The sequence below is a fragment of the Thermobia domestica genome, chromosome 5, assembly GCF_964235325.1.
Source record: "Thermobia domestica chromosome 5, izTheDome1.hap1.1, whole genome shotgun sequence".
In the NCBI taxonomy this organism is placed as follows: domain Eukaryota; kingdom Metazoa; phylum Arthropoda; class Insecta; order Zygentoma; family Lepismatidae; genus Thermobia; species Thermobia domestica.
This window is the reverse complement of record NC_137458.1, coordinates 315625701-315652228: the sequence shown is the minus strand read 5'-3', so window position 1 is coordinate 315652228 and position 26528 is coordinate 315625701. Positions and strand designations below refer to the sequence as shown.

Here is a 26528-nt window from a genome sequence, read left to right as displayed (position 1 = left end):
TCTATCAATTGTATCCTCTTTCTTTCTCTCCCTCCCTTTCCTTCCATCATACCTTCTTTAACCTCCATATGAATAGAATTTCTTTTAACGTAATATTCTAATATTTTTTTTCTTTTTTGTACATCTAATAAAATTCTGCCTTCTGCTACTAGAATTTTCATCAGTTCCTTATCAGTTTTGTGCTCAATGTAGCGAGGATTAGTGGTCCATAAATAAGTTTCCCTGTGCTGATATTGCACATGTATAGTGTGTCAGAGAAGTATACGCACCTCTAGGTTTCAGTATTAAAGAGCAATGTCAGTTTACGAACTATTTATTCAATGAATCTGTATGTGCTCCATTGTACTGTACATAGAAATGTACTGTGTGCGCTTCTCTACGTCTGCTTAACACGTACCGGAGTACCTGAGAAGCAATTGTTCGATAAGTTTCTCCCACATTTTCACGCACTTCTTTACCTGCCCTTTTACCAACAATGAGAAACCTGTAACTACATTATATCCCACAATGAGTTGTCTGATGTAAGATCCGTGCTTTGTGAAAACTCTTTTCCATGGTGTTGGAGATGAAGAACCAAGCATAATCCTGCGTTTTTGAAATTTGTTCAGTAAGAAAATCACGCACCTGAACAACAAAATGAGCCGAAGGTTTGTCCTACTATACCCATGCACAAATCATGAATCTTTTCTCTTGCAGTTGAGGAATTAACCACATTTATAACATGTGTAAGAAAGAATGTCAAAATTATGTACGTTTAACCATTGACAATAGCCATGACTTCACAAATGAAATGTTCGACGCGAGTTCGAAAGCGGGGATACCAGACTGGGCTTAAAAGCAAGGATACCAGTCAGTATTTGAAAGCAGAGATACCAGACAGTGCTTGAAATCAGAGATAAAATAAATAGAGAAAGTAACAAACTAAGATTTTTCTAAAACGGGTAGGTGAGAAGAGGATGCTTTAGAAAGCATGCTTCGTAGCAAGGCCAATTGCATTAGACATTTGTCATATGTCATACAAAGATATTGTCTTCTTGCTACCGCCATTGAAGGATAGGTGGAAGGAAAGCGGGGAGGAGGAAGAAGAACAGAAGTGATCAATGATTTGAAAAATAAAAATTAAAATATTGGGAATTTAAAGAAATCTGAAAATCGACAAGCGTGGAAGGTACATTTCCAGGACCAGGCCTAAAAGCACCTTATTAGCCCAATGCCCTATCAACATAATAATAATAATAATAATAATAATAATAATAATAATAATAATAATAATAATAATAATAATAATAATAATAATCTTAATCTTACACACAAATATATACTTCAGAAACAATGACACTTCCGATGCCGTACCTCGCAAAATGGTTGTGAAGGATATATATAAGTTTATTGAACATGACCGATATTAGTGCCGAATTCTTAGTTTTTATGGGGGGGGGTCTCTGAGGCGAACAGTGACACTTCTGATGCCGTTTAAATTCAAATTCAGCCCCGCAACTTGGGGAGGAGGAGGGGAGAGAAATATAAAACTAATCGAAAATGACCGATATCAGAAAGCGCTTTACTAATAAAAGTGACTAACGAAATATATTATTATTATTTTAAGTTTAACCCAACGAAGCGGGTAATTGATGTTAGTAATCCATATTCACAAGTGAGACTTCAAATAACTTGGAGTTTGATGCCGTTATTTTGTATTGCCAATACAGGTCAAAATATTTATATAGAATAGATTAAATTTACACAAAAGACATAGACAGTTGAATAGTTTTCAGTTTTCACTCAAATTATTCTAAAATATTAAGAGGTTTGATTACAATAATCATTATTTTTATTTTCTCTCTTTTTTAGTCAATATTGCTAAATATATCATGATCTTCATAATAGCTATTCTGCCATTATTGGCAGGTTACTTGCTGCAATTGAGAAGCTTCGACGTTCGGTGGTCCTCAGCTAGTCTCTTCTTTGTGACGTAGCAATTTTCTGTTTTAATACCTTCCTTCAACTAGTCTCCTTCGCTCCCTCCCTCTCTTTCCTTCCACAATACCGTCCAGCACGTTCCTCACAATACAGTTCCTCCTCCAGCCAATATCCTAACCAGTTCCTCTTCCTCCTTTTAACAATATCTAAAATTCTTCCTTTCTTCCCTACTGCTAATTTTTTTTTAAACACCTCACTCATTGTCCGTTCAACACAGCTAATTCTCTCCTTTATTCTCCATGCCCACAGGCACGTAGCCAAGGGGGGTCCGGGGAGTCCGGACCCCCCCCCTTCGAGACCAGAAATGAAAAAATAAGGAAGGATGAAAAAACGAAATGAGGAAAAGAAGGATCGTGTTAAAAATTTTAAAAAATCAGAAAGCTTTTGGTTACTCTTTCTTATGAGGAGGTTTGTGTTACTTGAAATACATGGTGGCGAGGTGAGCGAGATATCCTGGAAGAGTCAGGGAATTTGAAATTTCTAGAAAAGTTACGAAATTCTCAGAATTTCTAGAAGAGTTACAGAATTCTCAGAATTTCTGCTACTAGTCAGGGGGATTTCAAGGGAGATTTCAAGCTTCCGAAAGTATAGTACCGTTGTGTATCAACGTGGACATTTTTTATCATAAATTTTCGTCATCGCATCCTTGCAATATCAAACATGTTATTTCAAAAACAATTTTCTACTGCTCCTTTAACCTGTCATTGGAACAGACAGTAGTTGACGGAATAATAAAAACAAAAATTTATGTGGAAAGAAAGTTCTATTAACATTTGATTGAACAGAGAAAGGAACGCAGATATTGTAAAATATTTTACAAGGCTTTATTGAGTATGTACTTTTTATAATTGTGAATATGTATTTTTATAACAGTTGGGGTAATAATGAAAGAAAAATTGTTATATTAGAATGAACAGAGGAATTATGTAAATATTGTAAAATCTTTTTGAGCACTTTTTTTAAAATTATTTTACTCGGGATTTCTCATTATTATTAAATTACTTACCAACATATCCTCATTTTATTGTCTTAACAAACCAATATATGTTGATAGTAAAGTAATTTAGATTGATCAAGGTACTGGGTCTTCAGAATTTCATGTCACTTCACCCCACCCCCCCGTTACGAAATCCTGACTGAACGATCCAATATATGTTTCAGTAAAATTGTTTAGAATGATCGAGCCCTTGGTGTAATGATCACAGTATTTCATGTCACGGACCCCCCCCCTCACGAAATCCTGCCTACGTGCCTGATGCCCATGTATCGAAATCCTGCAATTTTTTCATCACTTTTGCGTAATGTGAATGTTTCTGCCCCATAGAGTACATATTGGAATCTGTAAAACAAAATCTCAATTTTTAATTGGAAGTTTGATTAATACAAGGATTAGCTAATGGTGGTTGAAAAGAAAAAGCAGACGCCTTTAAAGTATAAAAATAATTTCGCAATTCATAGTATTTCAATAATATGTGCCGTCTTGATTTTCTTTCGTGCGTTTCATTGGTAGCATCCCTAGTTTGGGAACCAGTGGAGTGTTGGATCTGTTAGAAAATATAAACAGATTACGAAACGTTGTGATTTAGGCATATCTTACAAGTAGTGAGGCGTGGGCACCCATTAAAAAAGGAAAGGTCATCATCTATGTTGTACACTATCATGATACTGACACAAAGTTATTACATTACATTTAGAAACATGCATTATATTTCCGCCACTATTGGCGCATTGCAGTGTTTATTATCCCTTATATCCATAGTGATATTTACCTAGGAAAAGCTTGAGATTTCTTAAATGCAAGACTTTCAAGACCATCCCGGTCTTGGACTTGGTCTTGCATTTGCTCATCACTAGGACAGATAAAATGGCTTTTATTCTCTTTAAGGTATTAGTTTTGATACCTTAATCTAAGCTAGCACGATCGCTTTAATGATGACTGGTACCCACTAATACTACGAAAGCAGTTTAGAGAGACAATGTAATGGCGTTTTGTCTTCTCTTCCAGCTCTCATGCAAACTTCCAGGAAACTGGTGATTTTATATTTCTGTAAACCCAAAGCTTATTCCGTGTTTCCCAGCTGGAATCTCGTATCCACGTAGCAAACAGCGAATATCAGCAAACTTCGTCAGATGGCACGAAATGAAATCTTTAAGTTTTACGTCCCACGGTTATGCCGGTTAGGCTAAAGGAGACGGTGATGATGAGAAATGAGTGAAATGGTGGAATGAAGAAAGTGGGAGGAAACGGGAGAACCCCGAGAAAACCCACGAGCACGGTGTTTGTCCACTACAAAGTCCACACGGCGCGAGCTGGAAACGAACCAGGGACCCCAAGCACCGGAGGTGAACGCTCTACCACTGAGCCACCGCGCCCCCCCCGTCAGATGGCACGAGTAGACACAGAATAGCTGAGGCCATGCATTGGGAAAAATGGTTCTGAAAGTTGGTTTCGTATTTGACACTATTTGTCACTTTTTTATGTAAAGATTCCATATCACCAAGTGATATTTTTCGTCAACAAAGCTTGTATAATAATAATAATAATAACAATAAAGGAGTATAATGAAATTGCTTTGGAGAGGTTGGAAGAAATAATGTTTAGGTAGGAGTAGGAGTTCTGCGTCGATTCCAGGCAAGCGTTTTTCATTAAGAGTGCTAGAAGTAATGAATCAAATCTGAATAATGAAAAATCAGAATCTCCACGGAACATCCCATTTTTCTAGTTGGTTGCTTGGATTTGACCCTATCATTCCTTTCAGCAGCGAGGCTTATTGTGTTCGCTATATATGCACCTATGTATAAAAGGTCTGTCTTCAAATTAATGCGCCCAATTTTCTTCTGCCGCGACTATCAGTCGCACAGCGTTGCCGCTTACACGAAAGGGTGGGTGGAGTCTTGGGAACACAGCGCGACCAGCGCTAATCGGCTCCGAGATCCTGGAGAGTCATAGTGCCTATTTCAGTGAACCCTTGTGTGAGTCTCGGTCGAAATCAAGATGCCACACCACCTTTATGACAACCGACAACCTGATCAAGGCCGGCATCTCAACGCTCCCCCAGCCGCCTTACAGTCCTGATTTGTCCCCGCCCGACTTCTTTTTGTTTCCGAAGGTTAAAAAAATCCTCAAAGGAATCATTTGGAGACCCTGAGAACATCAAGGAGGCTACGACGAGGTTACTAAAGGACATTCCCGTGAATGCTGTGAATATAAAGCATGGAAATTGCGTTGAAACAAGTGTGTTGAAGCAGAAGAGATATACGTATTGCGAAGAACATTGAGTAATTGTACGAATCGGTTCAATAAATTTCTTAAAATAAAAAATGGGCGCAATATTTTCGGGATAAACCTTGTAAATCAATATTGAAACCGGAAGTTCCAGGGGCATTATTTAGGGGGGCAGGGAGGAGCATTTGCCCCCCGTGAGTTTGAGATTTCTATATATTTTATTAATAGAATAGCAGTATGTAAGTGAAAAACGCGGAATTTAACTTATATCAAGGGGTCTTCCCCCAAGCCAAATCTCAAATTGGATTTTTATGACTTCTGGTGTTAATAGAAAATTATATATGAAGATTAAATACAATTTTTGGAACGCTTGATCAATTACAGGAAAGAAGTTCTCGATGTACTGTTTTTACTCTATAGTTTCAATATTAACATTTATACATCGGGCAGGGGTTTGAGCGAAATCGTAGACTGTCACGTTGGGGATCCTGGTGACCCCTGTAATTATCACAGTGATACCTCATTGAAAAGCTAGGGTATGAAACACTGATTCCATCGAGGTAACACTTGTGCAGTTTCCGCCCTAGTTGTAGAAGAAGAAACAAAAAATCATAAAAAAAAATAAAAAAAATTGGGAGGCACTCGCAACCTTTACAGTCACAATACACTGAAAAAGTGAAGCTAATGTGTAGGCAATATACTTGTGACAATAATATAAAAAAATGGCGAGATAAAAATTCAGAACGAAATTCCAATAAAAATACCCTATGTATCATTTTCGAAGGGCTGTTGGAGACCTTGGCGTTGGCGGCCTTGATGACCCCCCCCCCCACTAGTTATCACAGAGTCATTGATAAAACACAGGCTCCAACGAGGTAACATTTTTGCAGACTTATTTAGTGAAAAGATATCTTGTCTTACATGGAACCTTCCTGAAAATTAAATGAGATTTATATCAGAAAGGTGATACTCTAAAAATTGGTCAAATTTGCCCTTCCCCAACTTTCGCCACACAAGCAACAAGTACTTTTGCAGGATATTAACGTGTAGTGGACTACTCCATTGCTTTACATACCGATTTTATGGCTATATCTCCAAGGAAGGGGGAATGACCTCCCCCCAAAAAAAAACCTGATGCAGAAAACAAAAAAATCACAAATTTTTACCTTCTCTCTAGTATCCCACATATACATAAAATGCATATCGGCGGCAAGGTTCATCCCTCCGAAACACATTGATATTAAAATTATGTTCTTAGCTTAATAAGGGTCTGAGCTATTAAGGTTTAAATCATTGACTCAACAGTTGCATCCTTCGGCGTTTAAAGGTTAGTAGCGGAACTGGTTGATTTCTACTACTTCCGGTGAATGAATAATCTCAACCAATGAACTCGATTGTTCATGTTTGACTCTGTACATTCTGGCCAAAATTGATGCAGGTCCATTCAGTACTTCTTGAGATTTCTTTTGGCTCCCGGACTGATATACAGACACACGGACAGACAGAATAACTGTATAAAGGAGTTTTGGTTAACTAAAGTCAATAAGAAATCATTGATTGGACATTGACGCTTCCTTCCAGCCCAACGCTATAGATTGTGTTTGATTTGATTTTAGCGTCCATTATTGCAGCAAGGCCATATGAGACCTGGACCTGCTGATTAACGTAACCATGAGCTCCCGCCGGGAATCGAACCGAGATCTCCCACACCAAAGGCAAGTACACTAACCGCTTAGTCGCGATTTTGCTCCCCAACGCTATAAATAATGAGGCCTATAGATTGAAGTGGGATCTCAACTAATAGTCGAACTTCTGGTCGAGATAAGTACCGTAGTGGGAGTCCGAACCAGCGATCACATTCACAGGAAACAGGTGCGTGAGAAACTTGGTCACGAAATGAAGCAAACATTTTGAAAATGTGAAATAAGTAACAGTGTCACGTGTATACCACGTGAAGGAGTTTGGTTTGTATGACGTAATATTTTCTAAATTATTATTGAAACGGGAAGTAGTAGTACATTTCTACCACTTCCGGTTTTTAACAAATACATTGGAGTGGAGATAGAATATACTCTTTGGAGGCGTAATTGATTGCAGAAAACAGTCTCTATCTGTTGCTGTCTTTACTCTATAGTAAGTAGGGCACGGTGGCTCAATGGTAGAGCGCATACCTCTGACGCGTGGGGTCTCTGGTTCGATTCCCAGAGAAGTAAGCTTGCGGTGGACAACATCGTGTCTGTGGGTTTTCTGGGTTACTTCTGTTTCCTCCCTCATTTTTATTCCACCAATTCTTGCATCTTCATTCACTTGCCTTAATCATCATCTCCCTTAGCCTAAAGGCAGGGGCGTCATTTAGGGACAGGGAGGGGCAATTACCCCCCCTGAGTGAGATTTATATAGATTCTAGCAATAAAATAGTAGTAAATCAGTGAAAAACGCGAAATTTTACTTATATTAAGGGGTCTTGCCCCCCCCCCCCCAAGCAAAATCTGAAATGACGCTCCTGCCTAAAGGGCATAATTGACACACGTTAAACTGAAAGATTTCATTTCATTTTTACTCTATCATCGGTAGAACTTCAGAAGTGGTTGATTTTTGATGCATCTGGCTTTAGTAGAGAGTTAAAGTTGAAGGTAAAATGTATTTTTGGGAAGCTTAATCGATTACAGAAAACTGTTTCTCGCTATCTACCACCGTTTTTGGTCTATCGGGTCATCGTAAAAACCGGAAGTGGCTTATATCTACTTATTCCGGTTTGGATATCGCCTCCATCAACGCATTTTGTTACTAACTTTTAGACCTCTAAACACTGACCAAATTTTGTGGTGATCCATTAATTAGTTCTTGATTTGTTCTTTCTTTCTGTCTCTAGAACGGGTGAACTTACGGACCATAGGTTATGTAGAAAGGAGTTTTGGTAAACCAACTCCTTAAAAATAATTAAGCCTTACCAACCAATTAAAAATAAGATTTAAAAGATCCTTCATTTTCCCGTTCCTATTAATCTACCCTCTCTACTTTTTGTCATTGCATTTGCAGTGAGTAGGGTTGCCAATTTAGCGACTTTGTTGCTAGATCTGGCCAGTTTGAAAATCTGGCTAGCCACAAGTTTTCGAAAAATACACTAGTGGCTTTTCTTGCCATATGATTCTTACTTTTACATATTTCTAGCCATTTTCTGAGTTCAACCACTTTTTGCTCCATATATTCTTTGTGTAATTTTGCGGTTGAGAATGAACTTCAGAAACGATATGTAAGTTTTAGATTTTTGAAAAAGAAAAAAAGAAATTCAGAATACTTCTTGATAACACAGATGTTCTTCAGAAAATGTCCCTTCTCAGGTCAAGAAGAATTAAAAGCCAATAAAATAGTCTATTACTGACCTAGCTTTAACTTTGGAATTTGAGTTGATTTTGAGTTTAGTGTCTCTTTCAGCAGCGAGGCTATATGAGACAGGACCTACTGATTAACGTGCAATCCGAACCACATGATCTCTCACCGAGAATCGAACCCGGGTCTCCCACGTACACTAACCGAGCTCTTTGGGATATTAATGCTGAAAAAAAAATGAAAATTAGTGGCGGGACGTAAAATTAATTGAACTGATAAGTAACTCCAGAGCTGAACTGAAGCCGGAACTGAAGAATTCTGGCAGGAAATAAATGAGTACAAAGAGATTGGAGGGAGAGTCCATTTTCAGAATTAGTTTGATTTTTTTGTTACTAACGCTTCCAGATTCGCATTCGGAGCTGGGGGGCGCGGTGGCTCAGTGGTAGAGCGTTCACCTCCGGTGCTTGGGGTCCCTGATTCGATACCAGCTCGCGCCGTGTGGACTTTGTGGTGGTAAAACACCATGCTCGTGGGTTTTCTCGGGGTTCTCCCGTTTCATCCAACTTTTTTCATTTCACCATTTCACTCATCTCTCATCAGCACCGTCTCCTCTAGCCTAACCGGCAAAAACGTGGGACATAAAGATTTCATTTCATTTTCGAATGCGGAGCTGAAGCATCTGTTCAACCAGGTGATTATAGTCAAAAACAGACTCAGAAACAGATCGAGAACAAAAAAGCCTTCTTCAGTTTTAAGAATGAGATTTGGGTTGTGCCCATAGCTGCCCGCAGCGAAAGTAAAAGGGGACAGTTACTCACCCTGGTTTTCAAAGTGTATTCATTTCTGGGAAATGCATGTCAAACATACGTTTCCTCTTATATACTACAGTACTTAACATATTATGGTAACTACAATAGTACTATAATTTATTTACTATAATTACGCGTACTAAAGATATATGAGTAAATAGTTGTCGTATTACATTATGTGCACGCGTGCATCAAAGTGGATGTATATTCGCCATTGTGCTTGCATGTAGGTCTTTGCGCCTCTCCCGTGAAAGGAATCCAGCGGATGTCCGTGGTTGCACCGTGTGCAAAAGTGTTCTTGCAATTGCGGATTAAGTACTGCATCTTCAGACCAATTTTAGGATATTTAGCGGATGAGTTGGAGAATTTATTTTGGGTTCTTGTAGGCTGGTAAGGATGATGTAAGCGGGACTGTATTTGGAGGCGGATGAAACTGTTTGGCGGAGAGGTACGTTTGTTGCAATTTAATGGTGGGAAAGGTAGTGTGAAAATGACGCATATATGTCAAGATTGTGACATATCGTGTTTGAGTTAAATAGAACTATATAAAAAAAATAACGAGCGTGTAATTTAACCTGCAAGGTGTCCATTACGGCGGTGTATTTCTGCACAGTGTACAGAAGCTGCACTTAATGTTTACAAGTAGAGTGTTACTAGTATGAAACCATGACAAATGGCATTGAAACTCGTATCATTGCCAAAATACACCTCTTTTCACTACCCTCGTTACGCGCGTACCAACCGTCACTGACGCGCCTGCTCTCTTCGGACGCATCCTAGTTTACACGCCTATATTTTGAAGGTAACTGACTTGTAACTCAACCTAATCTAACGTAACTTAACGTAATGTAAATCTAATTTGACCAAGTGTAGTACATTTTGGTACTTTTTGCCTTTGGTTTTCGTGTGGTCCGACGATATAGCACAACAGGGTGCGGCACGTAAAACCGGCCCGTAAAGTGAACACATAAAATGAAATGTAATGTATTGAATATGATTAACTACAACAAATAAATGAAATGTAATGTATTGAATATGACTACTCACCTTCACAGCAGCCTTCACAGCAGGTGCTGAAAGTGTCCTCCGCCCACTTCAACACACATGTGAGCACGATTGAGGAGATTCATATATACCCTTGTCAGTTCTTGTGTTGTAATGCTATTGGTGACATCCTGGATCCTGGTCTTGAGTTCTTCAATTGTGTGTGGATTTGTTTCGTATACTCTTCCCTTTAACAGTCCCCATAAGTAAAAGTCACACGTGGACAAGTCTGGTGACCGAGGAGGCCACAAGCCTTTGCTGATTGTCCTCTCTGGTGTAAACATCTCATGCACAAGGGACAATGATGCACCTGATGTGTGGCATGTTGCACCGTCCTGCTGAAAGTAACATAACTGACGTTCCTCTTCGGTCAAGTGTGTATAAAACTCCTCCAGGATTCCCATATACACGTCACTGTTCACTGTCTTCTCAAAGAATATGGGCCCAATAACACGTGTGGCGGAAATGGCACACCAAACACCAATCTCATGCAAGGGTACCTGGTGGATTGCGTGTGGATTTTCTGTCGACCAATACCGGTTGTTTTGGGAATTTACGTACCCAGACAGGTGGAACCACGCCTCGTCACTCATGATGAGCATTAGTGGATCCAAGAAACCACTGGCAACATTGCTCAACAGCCATGAACAGAAATGCACCCTCTTCTGCAGGTCAGGCTCCTTCAGTTCTTGCACAACACTTATCCGGTACGGTTTTAACTTCAGTCTCCTTAAAACACGTCTGCAATTTCTCTCACTCGCATGAACCTGTTGACTCAATCTCCTGGTTGACTTTCGAGGACTTCTTGTCATTATCTCCTCCACCTGCATCTTTAATTGAGGTGTGCAGACAGATGGTCGTCTGTTCCTGGCAGCATTTTGAACCGATCCTGTACGCCGCCATTTTTCAATCAATTTCTGAATAGTGCTTTTTGCTGGCACAGAACGTCCTGGAAATTTCTCCCGAAACAAATTCTTTGTTTTCACAAAAGATCCAGTGAGAATGAACCCTTCAACAATGGCAACACGCTCGAGTATCGAATACGGCATTATCACACACTGACACTCAAAAGGCAACACAACGAGGCCTTTTTCTCAACTGGTTTCGACAAGTTTCACTGGCTGCGGCTGCACGTGACTGCTGCAGGTCACGTAAGTCGACCCGACCTCGACACGCCATCTCTTGGTAGGAAGGTAGATTATTTAAGTGTTGCCAAAAACACAATATACCAGAAAATTACGACGGGCCGGTTTTACGTGCCGCACCCTGTACCCTACAACGAGTTGGAACAAAAGCAGCCAGGCACAAACAACCGAAATAAAAGAAGTTCTGCCTCAATCTGAAGATGATGATGATGACAATAACATGTATGTCTGTTAGGTGAGTTTTGCTATAATTTTATGTTATTATACGAATCAAATTTGTTATATATCTGTGTCTCAGCGCGGATACTTGCTTTTTTTTCTTTCTATCTAATCATTTCTGGTCATTTTTAGCTATTCAGTTTAGTCTCTTTTTCTCTATGTGTGTTGGCAACACTACCTTTGGTGTTTGCGGAGTCCTCACAACAGCAAGCGTTGTTACACTTTATTCTAATCTAGAGTTCGGAGTTTGATTTGATTCAAATAGAACAAAAGCACCTCTACCACTATCGTACCAATATAATTTGTTTAGATGGTCAATAAAGAATCAAGGTTGAAATAGATGAAAAAAGTCTTGCAGAGAATTAGATTTTTTCTTTCTTATTTCCTACGAAGAAAATAAACTCTCGTGGATTTAGAATCGCCGCTGTTATTTATTGTAAGGTAGGTCACGTTGTCAAATAATGCCTTTCATTTCCTTGGCAGTAAAAGAAATCGAAATGAAGAAACAGAGAGGGCGGTGGACTTTGAAGAGATCATTAGTGAAGCAGATTCTTCGTAGTTGGCAATTTCACGCTTCATATTCCTTCTTCTAAACGGATAAAATTTCACGATTGACGTCATAGAAGAGAAATAAGCTGTTGATCCCCGCAGTCGTACGCATAACATCATATAAAGTTTCACCTTGAAATAAGGAAATTACCACTATTTCTTAATATACCTGAGTTTTATTATTTACGTGCTATATCGACAATATAGGTGGTCATGTGGTTTTTTCTTGCAAACCAGTATAAAACTGGAACTTTTCTTCGATCCAGCGAAGGAAGTGTTCTTGTTAGTAGTGACAGGCAGTCTGAAGATCAACGGTTGTAATATCAAACATATGAGCACACACTGGCGTGCTTCTTGTCCCTGAATATCACAAAACCACACACTGTAAAGTATTTTATTTCTTCATTTTTGAAGCAAATTTTTTCCATTCGACTCAACAATTCAATTCAATTGAGCAGTCAAGAATAGACACAATTAAGATGCCCCATCACGGCGAAATTAAAGTACCGTTAATTTTACAGTAATTATGTGATATCTTCAAATAGATAAAAGATAATCGAAAAGTGGAACAAGAGCTCGCTAGACAATATTATTTTACATGAGATACCGTTATTTCGACTTACTTATCTGCTTTCAATTTCCAGAAATTTTATTTTTGCGTTTCTAAATGGTTGGAAACGGAAAGCTACTAAGTGACTCGTGATAACGGCAAAATAATAGACTATTGTCTAGTTCGCTGTTTTACATTTCGATTATATTTTATCTATTTGAAGATATCACATAATTACTGTAAAATTAGCGGTATCTTAATTTCACAGTGATTAGGCCAGTTAACCAGAGGAAATGTAATTAGTTCACTTTGTGTTGATTTTTCTTTTATTTTCATTTAAAAGTCTTTTCTCTTTATTTATGCTCCAGTGATACTTCTACTGTTCTCATCCAATTTTTTTATCTGTTTTTTTTTCACCTATTGAATTCATTTTTAATTTTGTATGTGTATTATTTGTTTGTGTTCTCAACGATTTATTCTCTGAGCGTTTTTTTTACGAGGAATCGTTATTTGAGAAGTTGATTAAATCTTGACAGGTAAGAGCACTCAGCAGAAAACAAGATTACTAAACGAATCAAAACGGAAGACAAAACTCTTTACCCAGGACTTCCTGAACTTGCGTAATGCGCAGTTTCGGCTACAATAGTATTCATTTCAATTATAAACCTCTAAAATTTTAACTGCCTTAGCGTAAATCCTATCTAATTTTGGATAGGTAATACCAGTACTTGTGCAAATTGTAACAAAGTCACAAGTATACCACGTGATGAAGTTTGGTTTGCATGGCGTAATATTTTCTCAACTAATATCGACACCGAAAGTGGCATTTCTACCATTTTCTGTGTTAATAGATTAGAATGGAGATAAAACATATTTTTGGGATGCTTAATTGATTGGATTAAACCGCTTCTCACTATGTATATTATTATATAGCAATCAACGTTAAAACCGGAAGTGGTAGATTTCTGTCACTTCCGGTTTGAAATCTTTATTTTAGTTTAACGTCCCACGATTATGCCCTTTAGGTTAAGGGAGACATTGACTAAGGCAAGTGAATGATGATGGTAGAATTGGTGGAATGAGGATGTAGGAGGAAAACAGGAGTACCTCGAGAAAATACACGGGCACGATGTTATCCACTACAAACTTACTTGGCCAGGGACCCCACTCACCAGTGGTAAGCGCTTCGTGCTCACCCTTCGCTGAGCCAAAGTGCCCATCCTTCCGGTTTGAACAGAGGGTTAAGACAGAAGATGGAATCTATTGTTAGAACTCTAAATCGATTCCAAATAAATTGCTTTTCTCTATCTCTTATCATCTTTCCCTATATCATCGCTTTTCTCTATCTGTTATCACCTTTCCCCATCTCTTTTCACTTTTTCTATCTCTTATCACTTTTCATTATTTCTTATCACTTTTTCCTATCACTTATCACTTCCCTATCTCTTATCGCTTTCCCTATCTCTTATCACATTTCTCTATATCTTATGATCTTTCCCTATCTCTTATCACTTTTCTCTATTGAAGCCGGAAGTTGAAATGGATTTCTATAACATCTGGTTTCAGTAGAATGTTACGAATGAAGATGAAATGTATTCTCGAGACCTTTAATCAATTGCAGAACACCGCTTCTCGCTTTCTGTTGACATATTTGCTTTATAGTGATTAACGTTAAAATCGGTATTGGTTGATTTTAGTGACTTTCGGTTTGAACATCACCGTCATTAACAAATTCGATTTCTAATTTTTGACCCTCTACTATACAGGGTGTCCAAAATTGTTGATAGTCCATCTACTAGTTCTTGAGATTCTTTTTTTATTTCGTGGACAGACAGACATTTTCTTGTCTCCCGAACCAACGGACACCCAGACATACAGGATAAATACAGTATATAAGGAAGCTTGGTTGGTAAGTCGATCTCCTTCATAATTTATTATGAACTAATACAACAAGTTATTATCTGAACTACTACGCAATATGGTCTCTTCATTAGAAATAATGGGTGATATCAATAAAAATAAGTAACTACTCCTGAGAAGTCCTGCTCGAGAATCGGAGTAACTACACCTGGAGTGATCTCCTCCCTCAATTTCGTATCAATAAAACAAGCCACTACTCAGGTCTAGTCTGCTCCAGATTTATGAACGTTTACTCGCGCTTCCTCTGCACGTAGCACTGAGTCGTATCAATAAAAGAAGTGATTACTCATTTCTCCCATTCATCGCGCAGTCATTTCGTTGTTTTTAACCTATGGCGTAGTATCTTAAAAGCCATGAAACGGGCAAGTAGCAACGATAGCTTCAATCAAAGTGCATTTGTGGATATTATAAAAGAGTTTAAATAAAAAAGAAGAAAAAAATATTAAAAAAACGGGAAAGAAGAAAGTAATACTGAAACCATGGGAATGAACCTATTTGAGCTGATGGATGTTGATTGGAATCCAGCAATATTAAGATTAACACGACAAGCGCATATCACGTGTTGTCCAAGGTCTTTGTAGATTGTTTGGCTTTAAGAACGAAATCAGACACTTGGCTCTTTTGTTTTCTTTTTAAAAAAGTCCAGCCACCCACGTCATAAATCACGTCCATCTGATTGCGTTTTCCACACCATACGTGTCCCCTTTCGCCTTGACATAAACAAAATACATTCTCATGTATACATCCTTTCTATCAACGTTGAGTTGAGTTGATTATTAGTTTAACGTCCTTTTCAGTAGCGTGCCTATATGAGACAGAACCCACTGATTAACGTGGAATCCAAACCACATGAGCTCCTGCCGGGAATCGAACGCGGGTCTCCTATGCCAAAGGCATGTACGCTAACCACTTAGCCACGAAATAGCTCTTCCTATTAACGTATTACTCTCCAAAATACTAGATTTCTTTAATGCCACTTGTGTATAGTCAAGTGCTCCGATAGCACCCGGAAATGTATATTGTTCTTGCCACTCTGCCTTTGCTGTTTGTATATTACGCACACTTCCGGAAACAATCCATTTTCAGGTAGTCATAGACAGTACTTTGAGCCACACCAGAATCCCCTGACATTCCGACCTGGAATCCCGGATCACTCACGTAACGCAAGAAAACCAAGGGCACCGATTTCTCTGTAAATTTGGGGGGGAGGGCATTCAGATGCAGAAGGTATATATATCAGGATTTTAAGACAAATTGCACTCTAATTATGCCAAATATTGTATATTCATAAATACAATAGGGGGCCCACATGAGCTTTCTGGGATCGGCGCCCTTGAAGAAAACCCGCATCTTTTCATCATTACGTAGTCCACCACCCCGAATTTCGGTTGATTCTTCTTAAAAAATGTTGTGCTAATCACTACATTTTCTTTTATAAACTTACTAGCAGCGTTCACCCTGCTTCGCTAGGGTCACCCCGGAACGCAATAAACTTTGTTACTTAGATAATTTTTACTTTTTCGCTTTCAAGTGATATGATAAAAACCAGAGAAGATTGGAGTAAATGTTAACATTATATCGCCTGTTATTTATGTTAACCCGCCGAGTGACACGGTCATGTGGGTTGCATATAAATACGCTTAGATTTAGCTATGATGAGCTAACAAAGGATTTGTACGTTATGGACACTTGAATGGTCAATTATCTCAAGACACTGGTAATTGAAAATTAAAGTGATATGATAAAAACCATCTAGGGTCCAAATCTTAATAACCCCCCAAAAATGAAAGAAATTGGTTCAGCCGTATTAGCGTGATGAGCTAACAAAGGATTTGTACGTTCTCTTTTATATATATAGATAATGCTTTTTGTGATCTCCATTTCCAACATTTCTATGCAGTTTATAAGTTTTTCTACGTAGTAAAACAATCATATACTCTGCCATATTTCGCACGGAGTCACCTATTTACTTTGCTCCACAAATTTGGAGAAGTTACTAGCATCACAGAGGAGTCTTTGATTTTTATTGATATCAAACGCGTAGTAGTTACTCGGCTCGAGAATAGAGGTGTGGTTACTTCAAAAGGGCGGGGCTTCTCCGAGGTCAGCCGAGACGACTAGTGCTCAGTTCTCTTTTTATTGATACCAATGCGAGTAACTACTTAAAAATTGGGCGTAATGAGTAACTTCTCCGTTTTATTGATATCACCCAATGTCTCATTGATGTTTAAGGAGTTGTATAGGATTTGGAAGATTGAAATTAGAGTTTAGAAATTAGAATTAGGAATTAGAAATAATAATATTCAGTACGACTCTTCTCAACCCTGGTTCATACATATTCTTAACTATTTGAACTATAAAAGATCGAGGAAAGGTGTATACAGTAGCAAAGCACTCTTATCTGGTATCAGCCTTTCCTGGTTTTATTCCAGGTCACTGTGACCCCACGTAGGGTACCCACGCCTCGATTTCCGGTTAACGCTCTTGTCTTTGGCATGAGCAGTCTCGGGTTTGATTTCCGGTGGGGACTCATCGAAAAAGTATAAAAGCTCTTTTCAGGCCGGTCATCGTGAATGAGATTTTCCTGGTTTTTTTCTTATTCACATCATTCAAATGTCGGGATAGTATTTAACATAATGGCCCCAGGCTGCCTCCTTCCTCCCCCATTCCTTTCTTCCTCCACATTTCTCCCGGCAGTGAGATTGCGAGGAACGTCATCCCTTATACGTGACGGGCTAACATGACCATAGATGCCGAAATCTTAGAAATCTAATTTCTAATCCTATTCTCGATTCTAGGCCATGACGGTGGATCATTACCCCCCCCCCAAAAAAAAAAACCAAAGAAAACTAAATAAATGTTTTATAATGATGAGAGTTCTGAAGAACTAAAATACTTTGTAAAACTAACAAAGCAAACACCATGTCGTTTATCAGGAACGACCGTAATCTGGGACTACTTCTAGCAAAGGCGACAGCTCTATTATTCCTGAGGCATGGTGTCCTATAAAAATACAGGGTGGCTACAAAGTCCCATTACTCCTGAAAATAAGTAACATCAACCACTAAACGTACGTAAATAACTACACGGAAACAACTGAATGACATGAACAACAATTCTTTCGAGAAGTTTTATTGAGATAAGAAACATTAAGGGGGGCAGACTACTAAATATTTTTCAAAAGCTAACATTTTTTCTTTTGCCAATTCTTCATAACTGAAAAGAGATAATGAAATGTAACTTGCTTCAGTATTCGATAATTTTATTCTACACTTGAAAATAAGAATTGGAAGAATTTTCAGTGTTGCCATCCATAGAAATTACAGTGTGACCAGAATTTGAATTACTCAAAAATCTAGGTTATGGCAGCGACTAGAAAAATGAACTCAACGGCAATTGATGACTTATCATAACTGTCTTTGTTTCTTGTTAACTATTTTCTAAATAACATTTTTTATTTATTTTGTAATAAAGAGTACAAAATGAATAATTTTTAATAAACAGTAGATTTAAAATACAAATATTATTTAAAAAGTAATTAACAAGGAACACAGACAGCATGATAAGCCATCAATTGCCGTTGAGTTCATTTTTGTAGTCGCTGCCATAACCTAGATTTTTGGGTAATTCAAATTCTGGTCACACTGTAATTTCTATGGATGGCAACACTGAAAATTCTTCCAATTCTTATTTTCAAGTGTAGAATAAAATTATCGAATACTGAAGCAAGTTACATTTCATTATCTATTTTCACTTACGAAAAACTGCCAAAAGAGAAATTGTTAGCTTTTGAAAAATATTTAGTAGTCTGCCCCCTTAAGTGTTCAAAGGATCAGTCTGTCGACCGTCACTCTCACGACAAAGGGTAATACACCACCAGATTCTGTGCGACATTTTGCGGAGCATTGCAGGTGAAACTTTAGTGAAAGTTTATTTCACAGTTTCTGTCAGTTCGGCAGTGGTATCATAACGGTTTGTGAAACGATGCCCTTTATGAAACCTCTATAGCGCATTATCACCAATGGCAGGCACGTAGCCAAGGGAGGGGTCCGGGGGGTACGGATTCCCCCTTCGAGACCAGAAATGAAAAACTTAAGGAAGAATGAAACGAAATGAGAAAAAGGAAGGTCAGCGTTAAAAATAAAAGAAATACAGGAAGCTTTTGGTTACTCTTTCTTATGAGGAGATTTGTATTATTTGAAATACATGGTGGCGAGGTGAGCGAGATATCCTGGAAGAGTCAGGGAATTTGAAATTTCTGGAAAAGTTACGGAATTCTCAGAATTTCTGTTGCTAGTCAGGGAGATTTCAAGCGTCCGAAAGCATAGTGCCGTTGTGTAACAGCGTGGACATTTTTTATCATAATTTTTCGTCATCGCATCCTTGCAGTATTGAACATGTTATTTCAAGAACAATTTTCTACTGCTCCTTTAATAACCTGTCATTTGGAACCGACAGTAGTTGACGGAATAATGAAAACAAAAAAGTTATGTGGAAAGAAAGTTCTGTTAACATTTCGTTCAACAGAGAAAGGAACGCAGATATTGTAAAATATTTTACAAGACCTTATTAAGTATGTAGTTTTCATAATAGTTGAGGTCATAGTGAAAGGAAAATTGTTATATTTGGATGAACAGAGGAACAACTTAAATATTGTAAAATCTTTTTCAATACGTTTTTGTATTCTTTCACTCGAGATTTCTTCATAGTTTGTTATTAAAATACTTACCAACATATCCTCATTGTATTGTCCTAACAAACCAATACATGTTGATAGTAAAGTAGTTTAGATTGATCAAGCTCCTGGGCCTTCAGAATTTCATGTCATGCCTCCCCCCGTTACGAAATCCTGGCTAAAAGAACTAATATATGTTCCAGTAAAATAGTTTAGAATGCTCGAGCCCCTTGTGTGGTAATCACAATATTTCATGTCACGGATCCCCTCCCCCCTTCACGAAATCCTGGCTACGTGCCTGACCAGTAGTGAGGTGAGGCCGTGACGAAACGATATGTTTCTGCTCGTGTGGACGCTCTGCCACTTTTTTCCTTATTCTTTACACGTACTTTCTGTGGCGAATAGCTTCTGTTTCCATCGTAAAAGTGATTGTTTCGGGGGGAGAATCTTGTTAAAATTTTGTCCGAAAGTCTGCTCGCACTTCTGCCAGTGTCTTACCTATTTGGTTTCTCTCATGCACCCAATCACTTGCAAAAACACATTCTTTAATACTGTAATTGGAAATATCAGCCATCGTTCACACAATCTAAAACAATGGAAAACCTTACATTTCCATTTATAAAGGGGTAACGGGAAAACTTACATTAGCATTTATCAAGGGGTAACTGGATTTTGTGGTCACCCAGTAGAAAATCACTCAAACACAAAATACACACACACACAAAATGAAAAACAAGAATTTCATTAAGCGAAACTTTCCAGAAACCTAAAAACAATGTTGTTTTTCTTAAATAAGTTTTGAGATAGAGGATATTTGTTTTCTTCCGCGATATATTTCTAGTTATATTCTCGTTTTAAAACGGCTCTAACATTCAAGAGACATTGGGTGGGTACGGTTAGACTTGGTACTGAGCAAGTAGGCACTGAGCGGATCATATAACGAACTCTGTACGCTGTGCTAATCCATTCAATTTGTAAACCAAATATGCTTTCTCCACGATATTCCATCTCCCAGATGAAAAAAAAAAAAGTTAAATTCTTATGGCTGTTTCAAACATTGTTTATATCTAAAATAGCCAAGGTTCTTATAAAATAGAGGATCTGCCTTACAACAAAATCTTGAAGCTATACGTCACAGTTTTACCACCCCTACTCTGTTCATTCCGTCCAATGAGATCGCAATGTTTTGAGCCAACAATCATGGTGGAAATGAAAGTAGCCAATCAGACTATGGTGAAAACGAGAGTAGCCAATCAGACGTGCCGATGCTCGGTTGTTTTTTGGCTTCAACAATTTAATAGGATGAAGATACATATGTGCAGATCCTCTATTTATAACATCCTTGAAAATAGCCATAGACTGTAAATAAAATATTTTGATATTTAGTTAACAAAAATTATAAACTATTTTATTTCCAATATTGCTTTAATAATATAAAATAGTTTGTTTCAGTACTTATCGCAAATCAATTATAATGTAATTACTTGAGCAATAGAGAGAAAAAAAAACAATAAAGAAATTAGGCAGACGAATGTTTTGGCTTCAGTACAATGAATGTCGAGTTCTATCTCATTTTATGGAGGCATGAATTTGTAAAATCTACGGAAGAGAGATATTGGTTAATTTCACAACAGGATTGCATTAGCAACCAAATTATGTATCAGGAGCTTACCTTTCACATATGTAATAAGGTAGAAATACAAAGTGTGCTCTTAACCACGTAGTACTCCATAAGAAAGACATGATAAAGTGCAGTATTATTTGAAGATAGCGTATAAAGTGATCACAGAAGTATCTCAAGCTGTGTCATATGCAAAGCTGTGTATTTGTTTTTATGCCATATTAAGTGTTTTTCCTACGTATACATTCACCGTCGCTGACGCGCCTGCTTCCTACGCACGCACCCCTGCATTTCTCTTCTGACTCAGATATCATCGTGTATTTATTGCCCACCTAGCACAAGTTAATTTGTGTTTTTAAGTTGTTTCATACTTTGTGCACTGAAGCTGTTAAGGCATGCCTATATGCTGTATTTATACTAACGTAAGCTCTCTTAAAGTCAATCTGCATCCATTGCCGCAACTTGTCCCATAAGAAACAATTTTTAAGACAGTAAGAGTACATCTCCTGCTAAGAGAAGTTCATATTTTATGAATATAAGTGTACTCCCACACAATGAGGTAGTACGGAATGCCTAATGGTTATAGATTAATATTTGACTTATAATTTGTGATGTAAACTACTTAATTGAAGATAGTACGTGTAAAAGTGCCTTCTGTATCGTATTTGGACTTTGAACTGTTAATTACACCAGTTTTGTAATATACTAGTATATTACAAATTTGTAAAATATTCTTATTTACAGTAAGTCATTGATCTATACTATACTGAATTACCGCTAATATGTTCTATGTTTATGTATTAACATCTCGTATCTTGTCTTAGATTCTATATTGGAGGTATTCATTGTCGTTTGCGAAAACATACTATTAATTTGATGTTTTGTTGACGACTAGCTTATGGACTGTCGACGATATTCTGTGCTTAGTGTTTGTAAGTGGTTATCTACTGCGAGCCATCTTGTTATAAGACACTGTAATTGATATGACTTGTTATAATTCATGTCCATGAGTCGACACACTGTTGAATTAGCAAACGGATGGATGACATATCTCCGAGCTTAAATGTAGATATAGTGGACGTCTGATGATTGATACTCACACGTGTCAGGTCAATCAGTACCTGCGCTCTCTTCTACAGATGGCTGTCAGAGAACTCTCGATTCAGCCTTTCTGCTCTTATTTTTCCCAGTATACTTTGCAGTCGATGACGTCACGTGGAGGTATCGCCAAGGATGTTATAGAATAGAGGAGCCATGCGTATTTTAGGATTGGTGATTTTCTTACCTGTGAAAGGTTATTCCCTGTAATTTCTTTTTTTTTTTTACTCCTATTTGTACACCCATACGTGCAGCATGTAACCATTGTATAATATACATCTGAAGCAACGAATAAATAAAAATAAACAACAGACACACTGCACGTCTACATATGAATATCGCAATGTTTTGAGCCAACATACATGGCGGAAACGAGAGTAGACAATTAGACGTGGCAATGCTAGGTTGTTTTTTGGCTTTATTGAGTTAATAGGATGAAGATGCATATGAGCAGATCTTCTATTTTATAACATCCTTGGGTATCTCGAGGTATTGTTCAAGAGAACAAGGGAAATATTGCATACACAATTACGCTAGCTGGTATACTACTTCAAGATGGACAAAAGTTCCTCCACATGACATCACAGACAGGGAGCCAATCAGAACGCTAAACGTGAACTGGGACTGTCTGTTATTTTTATATACCTTGAATGGCTGTATTGATATGTGACTTAATTCTCGTTGTACTTAATGCTTATAAGTTGATGACAAGTTCCTGTACCGGTACACTAGTTGCTGTGAATTAGTGCATGTTCTGATTCCTAGACATTTTCTTCTATTTCGACTAGTACACTGTTGTCTTTTGTAAGGTTCTGCCGACTGCCGCAGCCCAAGGTGAATTTGGAAATTCTAGACGCCAATTCGCGTATATCCTGGACCAAAATAACAATATCCTTGTTTATTTTTCGTCCCTCTCCCTTCATAGAATGATTTCAGGAGGTTTGGTCTATTGTTTTGATGGAACACCTGTTCACGGTTCTAAGAAGAGATATTTTGCGGTGAAAAGCTCCGACAATCATCTTCTAAACGTTAAGATACTAATAAAGTGTGAATCGTCCATTGGTCTTATGGATGAGCTTAAATTTACATTGAAGTTGCATCACCTGATCGTGACGTAATGTCACGTGGTATTAGTCCACTTTGCACACACAACTGTATTGATAAAAAAGTGATTCACTTACGCTACGAATCGAACCTGAGAGAGCGTCAGCGAGCGAAGAGGGTTAGAAGCCCCGCAGCGCTCGTTTCATTCCACCTTTTTAACACAATTCATAGAAGATCACTCTTCCATTCACAGGTGATACACCGCGATGATAATACCACGTGACATTACATCACAATCGGGTGTTGCAACTTCAATGTAAATTTAACCTCACCATGGTCCTATTGGCCCATTCCAAATGAGTAGTATATCCATCTATTTATTTTTTAACAAAACTTGTCATCTGTGCTTAATAACACAGAAGTGTTGCCAACACCCAAAGAGGAAAAGTGGCTAAAAGCGAAAGCTAAAATTAACCAGGTATGATTAAAAACGGAAGAAAGAAAGAAATGCCGCTCTGAGACAAAGCTGAAAGCAATCAAATATACAGAGCATAACAAAAATGTATGGCAAAATTTCAGGGATGGATTCCTTATGGGTAGACAAGCAAAAAAGTTCATATGATCATATGTCGGGAAATGCATCGTTACAGAGAAACAGAAATTGAGGCGCCTAACGGTGTAAAATAGTTACATTCTGGTCGTTCCTAAATGTGTCTCAGTTTAAACCTCAACAATTCAACTCCTAATTAAGCTAGGAGGATAATTTTGGTAGCAATGTGTTCCCAAAGCATGAAGCTTACCGCCGATGTGTATTTTTATGTGTGCACCCCAAGGGGGAAGGAATGCCATCCCCAAAATCCTGATGCAAAAAACAAAAACAAAAAAAAGTAATTACCCTCTTCCGTCCGCCGTGGTACACCCACATACATAAAATACATATCGGCGGAAAGCGTCGTCCTTCAGGAACACATAGATACAAAAATTATCTTTCTACCTTAATAATGGGCTGAGTTATTGAGGTTTAAATTTAGCCACATTAAGGAGCGACCAGAATGTGACTATTTTACACTGTTAGGCGCCTCAATGGCCGTAACTCTGTAACGATGCATTTCCAGACATATGGTCATATTAACTTTTTTTTTTTGCTTGTCTACCCATAAGGAATCCACCCCAGAAATTCTGCCGTACCTTTTTGTTAGAGTATTATATAATATTCATTCCTGTCTTACCACAACATAATAATTAAAGCAAAACTAATCTAACAGAAATAAATGGCGTTCATCATGATTATTATCTTCTTCAGGTTGAGACAGCTTCTTTCTCTCGGCTATCTGTACTGGCATATAGGATGATTTTGTTTCAACTTATTGTAAAACCGTTCCTGGGATTTCGTATGAAAATCTTCACATTTGTACACAGCACAACTCAAATCTCACTGATAGAATTCAAGAAGGCGGTTTTCTTCTCAATCTGTTCCTCACCTTTTTTTTTTTTTAAATTATATTCACTTGACTGAACATGCTCCCCTTCCACGTTCGAATGTGGATGCGTTAGTATCAAAAGAAAAGCAAACGAAACTATTTCTGAAAATGTATTATTTCCTCTTGCATCTTTGCACTGATTTACTTTTTGACAAAATTTTTCAGTTGAAGACTTGTTTAACTTTTTCATGAGGTTTATGTTCCAGCACTCATTTTAAGTTTCGTCAGTATTATTTTCATATCCGAAAGCTAACACTAAAGTTCGTAATAGGCTGTTCGATTGATTTCCAAACCTTACTGACAGCGAGAACTGACTTTTTGTGAAGACTGTGTTATCAGGAAGTGTATTCTGATTTTTTAAAAATAATTATTTTCTCACTGAAACTTAAAAAAAGTAAACTGAATATTTTCCGTCTGCTCATAACTGTAATATTTTGAGCTCATTCTAGCTAAAAGTGGCGGAACGATACCAATAATAAGCTTTCCAAAACGTTATGGCCATATGTAGCTACAAAGAGGCTAAATAGTCAGCTCTACAGACCCCCAACGTAGTTTTCATGTTGTTAGTTTAGAATAACCACGACAGAGAGACTGAAAAGACATCTTGAACAAATTGATTATAGTACAGCCTACCCTGAGAAAATACACCTTATTTCACGTGCTGATGTACGCCACTATATTAAATCGAGTGTTTGATACCTACTACAATCGAGGGGGCGCGGTGGCTCAGTGGTAGAGCGTTAACCTCCGGTGCTTGGGGTCCTGGTTCGATCCCAGCTCGCGCCGTGTGGACTTTGTGTTGGACAAACACCGTGCTCGTGGGTTTTCTCGGGGTTCTCCCGTTTCCTCCCACTTTGTTCATTCCACAATTTCATTCACTTCTCATTATCACCGCCTCCTTTAGCCTAACCGCCATAACCGTGGGATCTAAAACTTAAAGATTTCATTTCATTTACTTACTACGATCGACAAAGTCCAAGAACGCCGTCTTGACGTATTTTCACCAGAAAGCATGTTATCCACCAAGGTTTCCCCTTAATTTATTGTGAATCTTGGCGTAAATCTGAAATTATTTTTCTGAGTGCAGGAAGGGCTGATAGTCCATTTTGAACTAAATGATGCGTAATCATTTTCCGGAATCATTATTTCCGGTTTCTAACTAGGAGTTTGCTACGTCTTAATTCGAATAATTTCACCGATTATTCTACAGTGCTATGCCAAGAGAGAATCTTGCCTTATTGAAAAATCGATAACAAGACATCTGCGTTAACCGTTTGGTTACATCGGTTCAAACGGAAAAGAAAAATTCGAAAATCACACAAAAGACCTGAAATATACGATAACACAATTCGAGAAACGGAATCATTTTTTAGAAATACAATGTAATAAACGTTTCGTGAAACATGATTTTTTTTATTTAAAAAATTAAGTGATTTAAATTCAAGATTTATATCAATTGCAATTTTCTTTAAAAATGAAGAAACAAAAGTTTCTTTTTCGCCTTCTTGCCTGATAGTACTGAAGACGCACATAGGAATTTCCACTGCTATCAGTTGCGAATCACTGCTATAGGAGAAACTCAGGAACGGAGGAAATTTTTCATTTTCCTGATACATGTGCTACCAACTTTACATCTTTGACTGGCGAGTGTGACTATAATACATGGGATAAGAGAATTCGCAGTTTGCCTTGTGTATTTTCTAATAAATTACAAGGTATTTTTGTGTATTTTCTAATAAATTACGTCTTCTGATTTTTCTAATAAATACATTACAAGGTGTACTGTCTGCAGAACTTACCCGATCTGGACGAAACTTGGTGTGGAGGTTGCCATATG

At 37.9% G+C, this 26528-nt stretch overlaps 1 protein-coding gene and 1 non-coding gene across 2 annotated transcripts in view; both read left to right on the top strand.

Annotated features, from left to right (window-relative positions):
* LOC145686791 (uncharacterized) overlaps nt 1-26528 on the top strand; it is a 759437-nt gene that overhangs the window by 111541 nt on the left and 621368 nt on the right. The window lies entirely within an intron of this gene.
* TRNAR-CCG (transfer RNA arginine (anticodon CCG)) lies at nt 25407-25477 on the top strand. The gene has a single exon. It is a non-coding gene; the product is annotated as a tRNA-Arg (tRNA).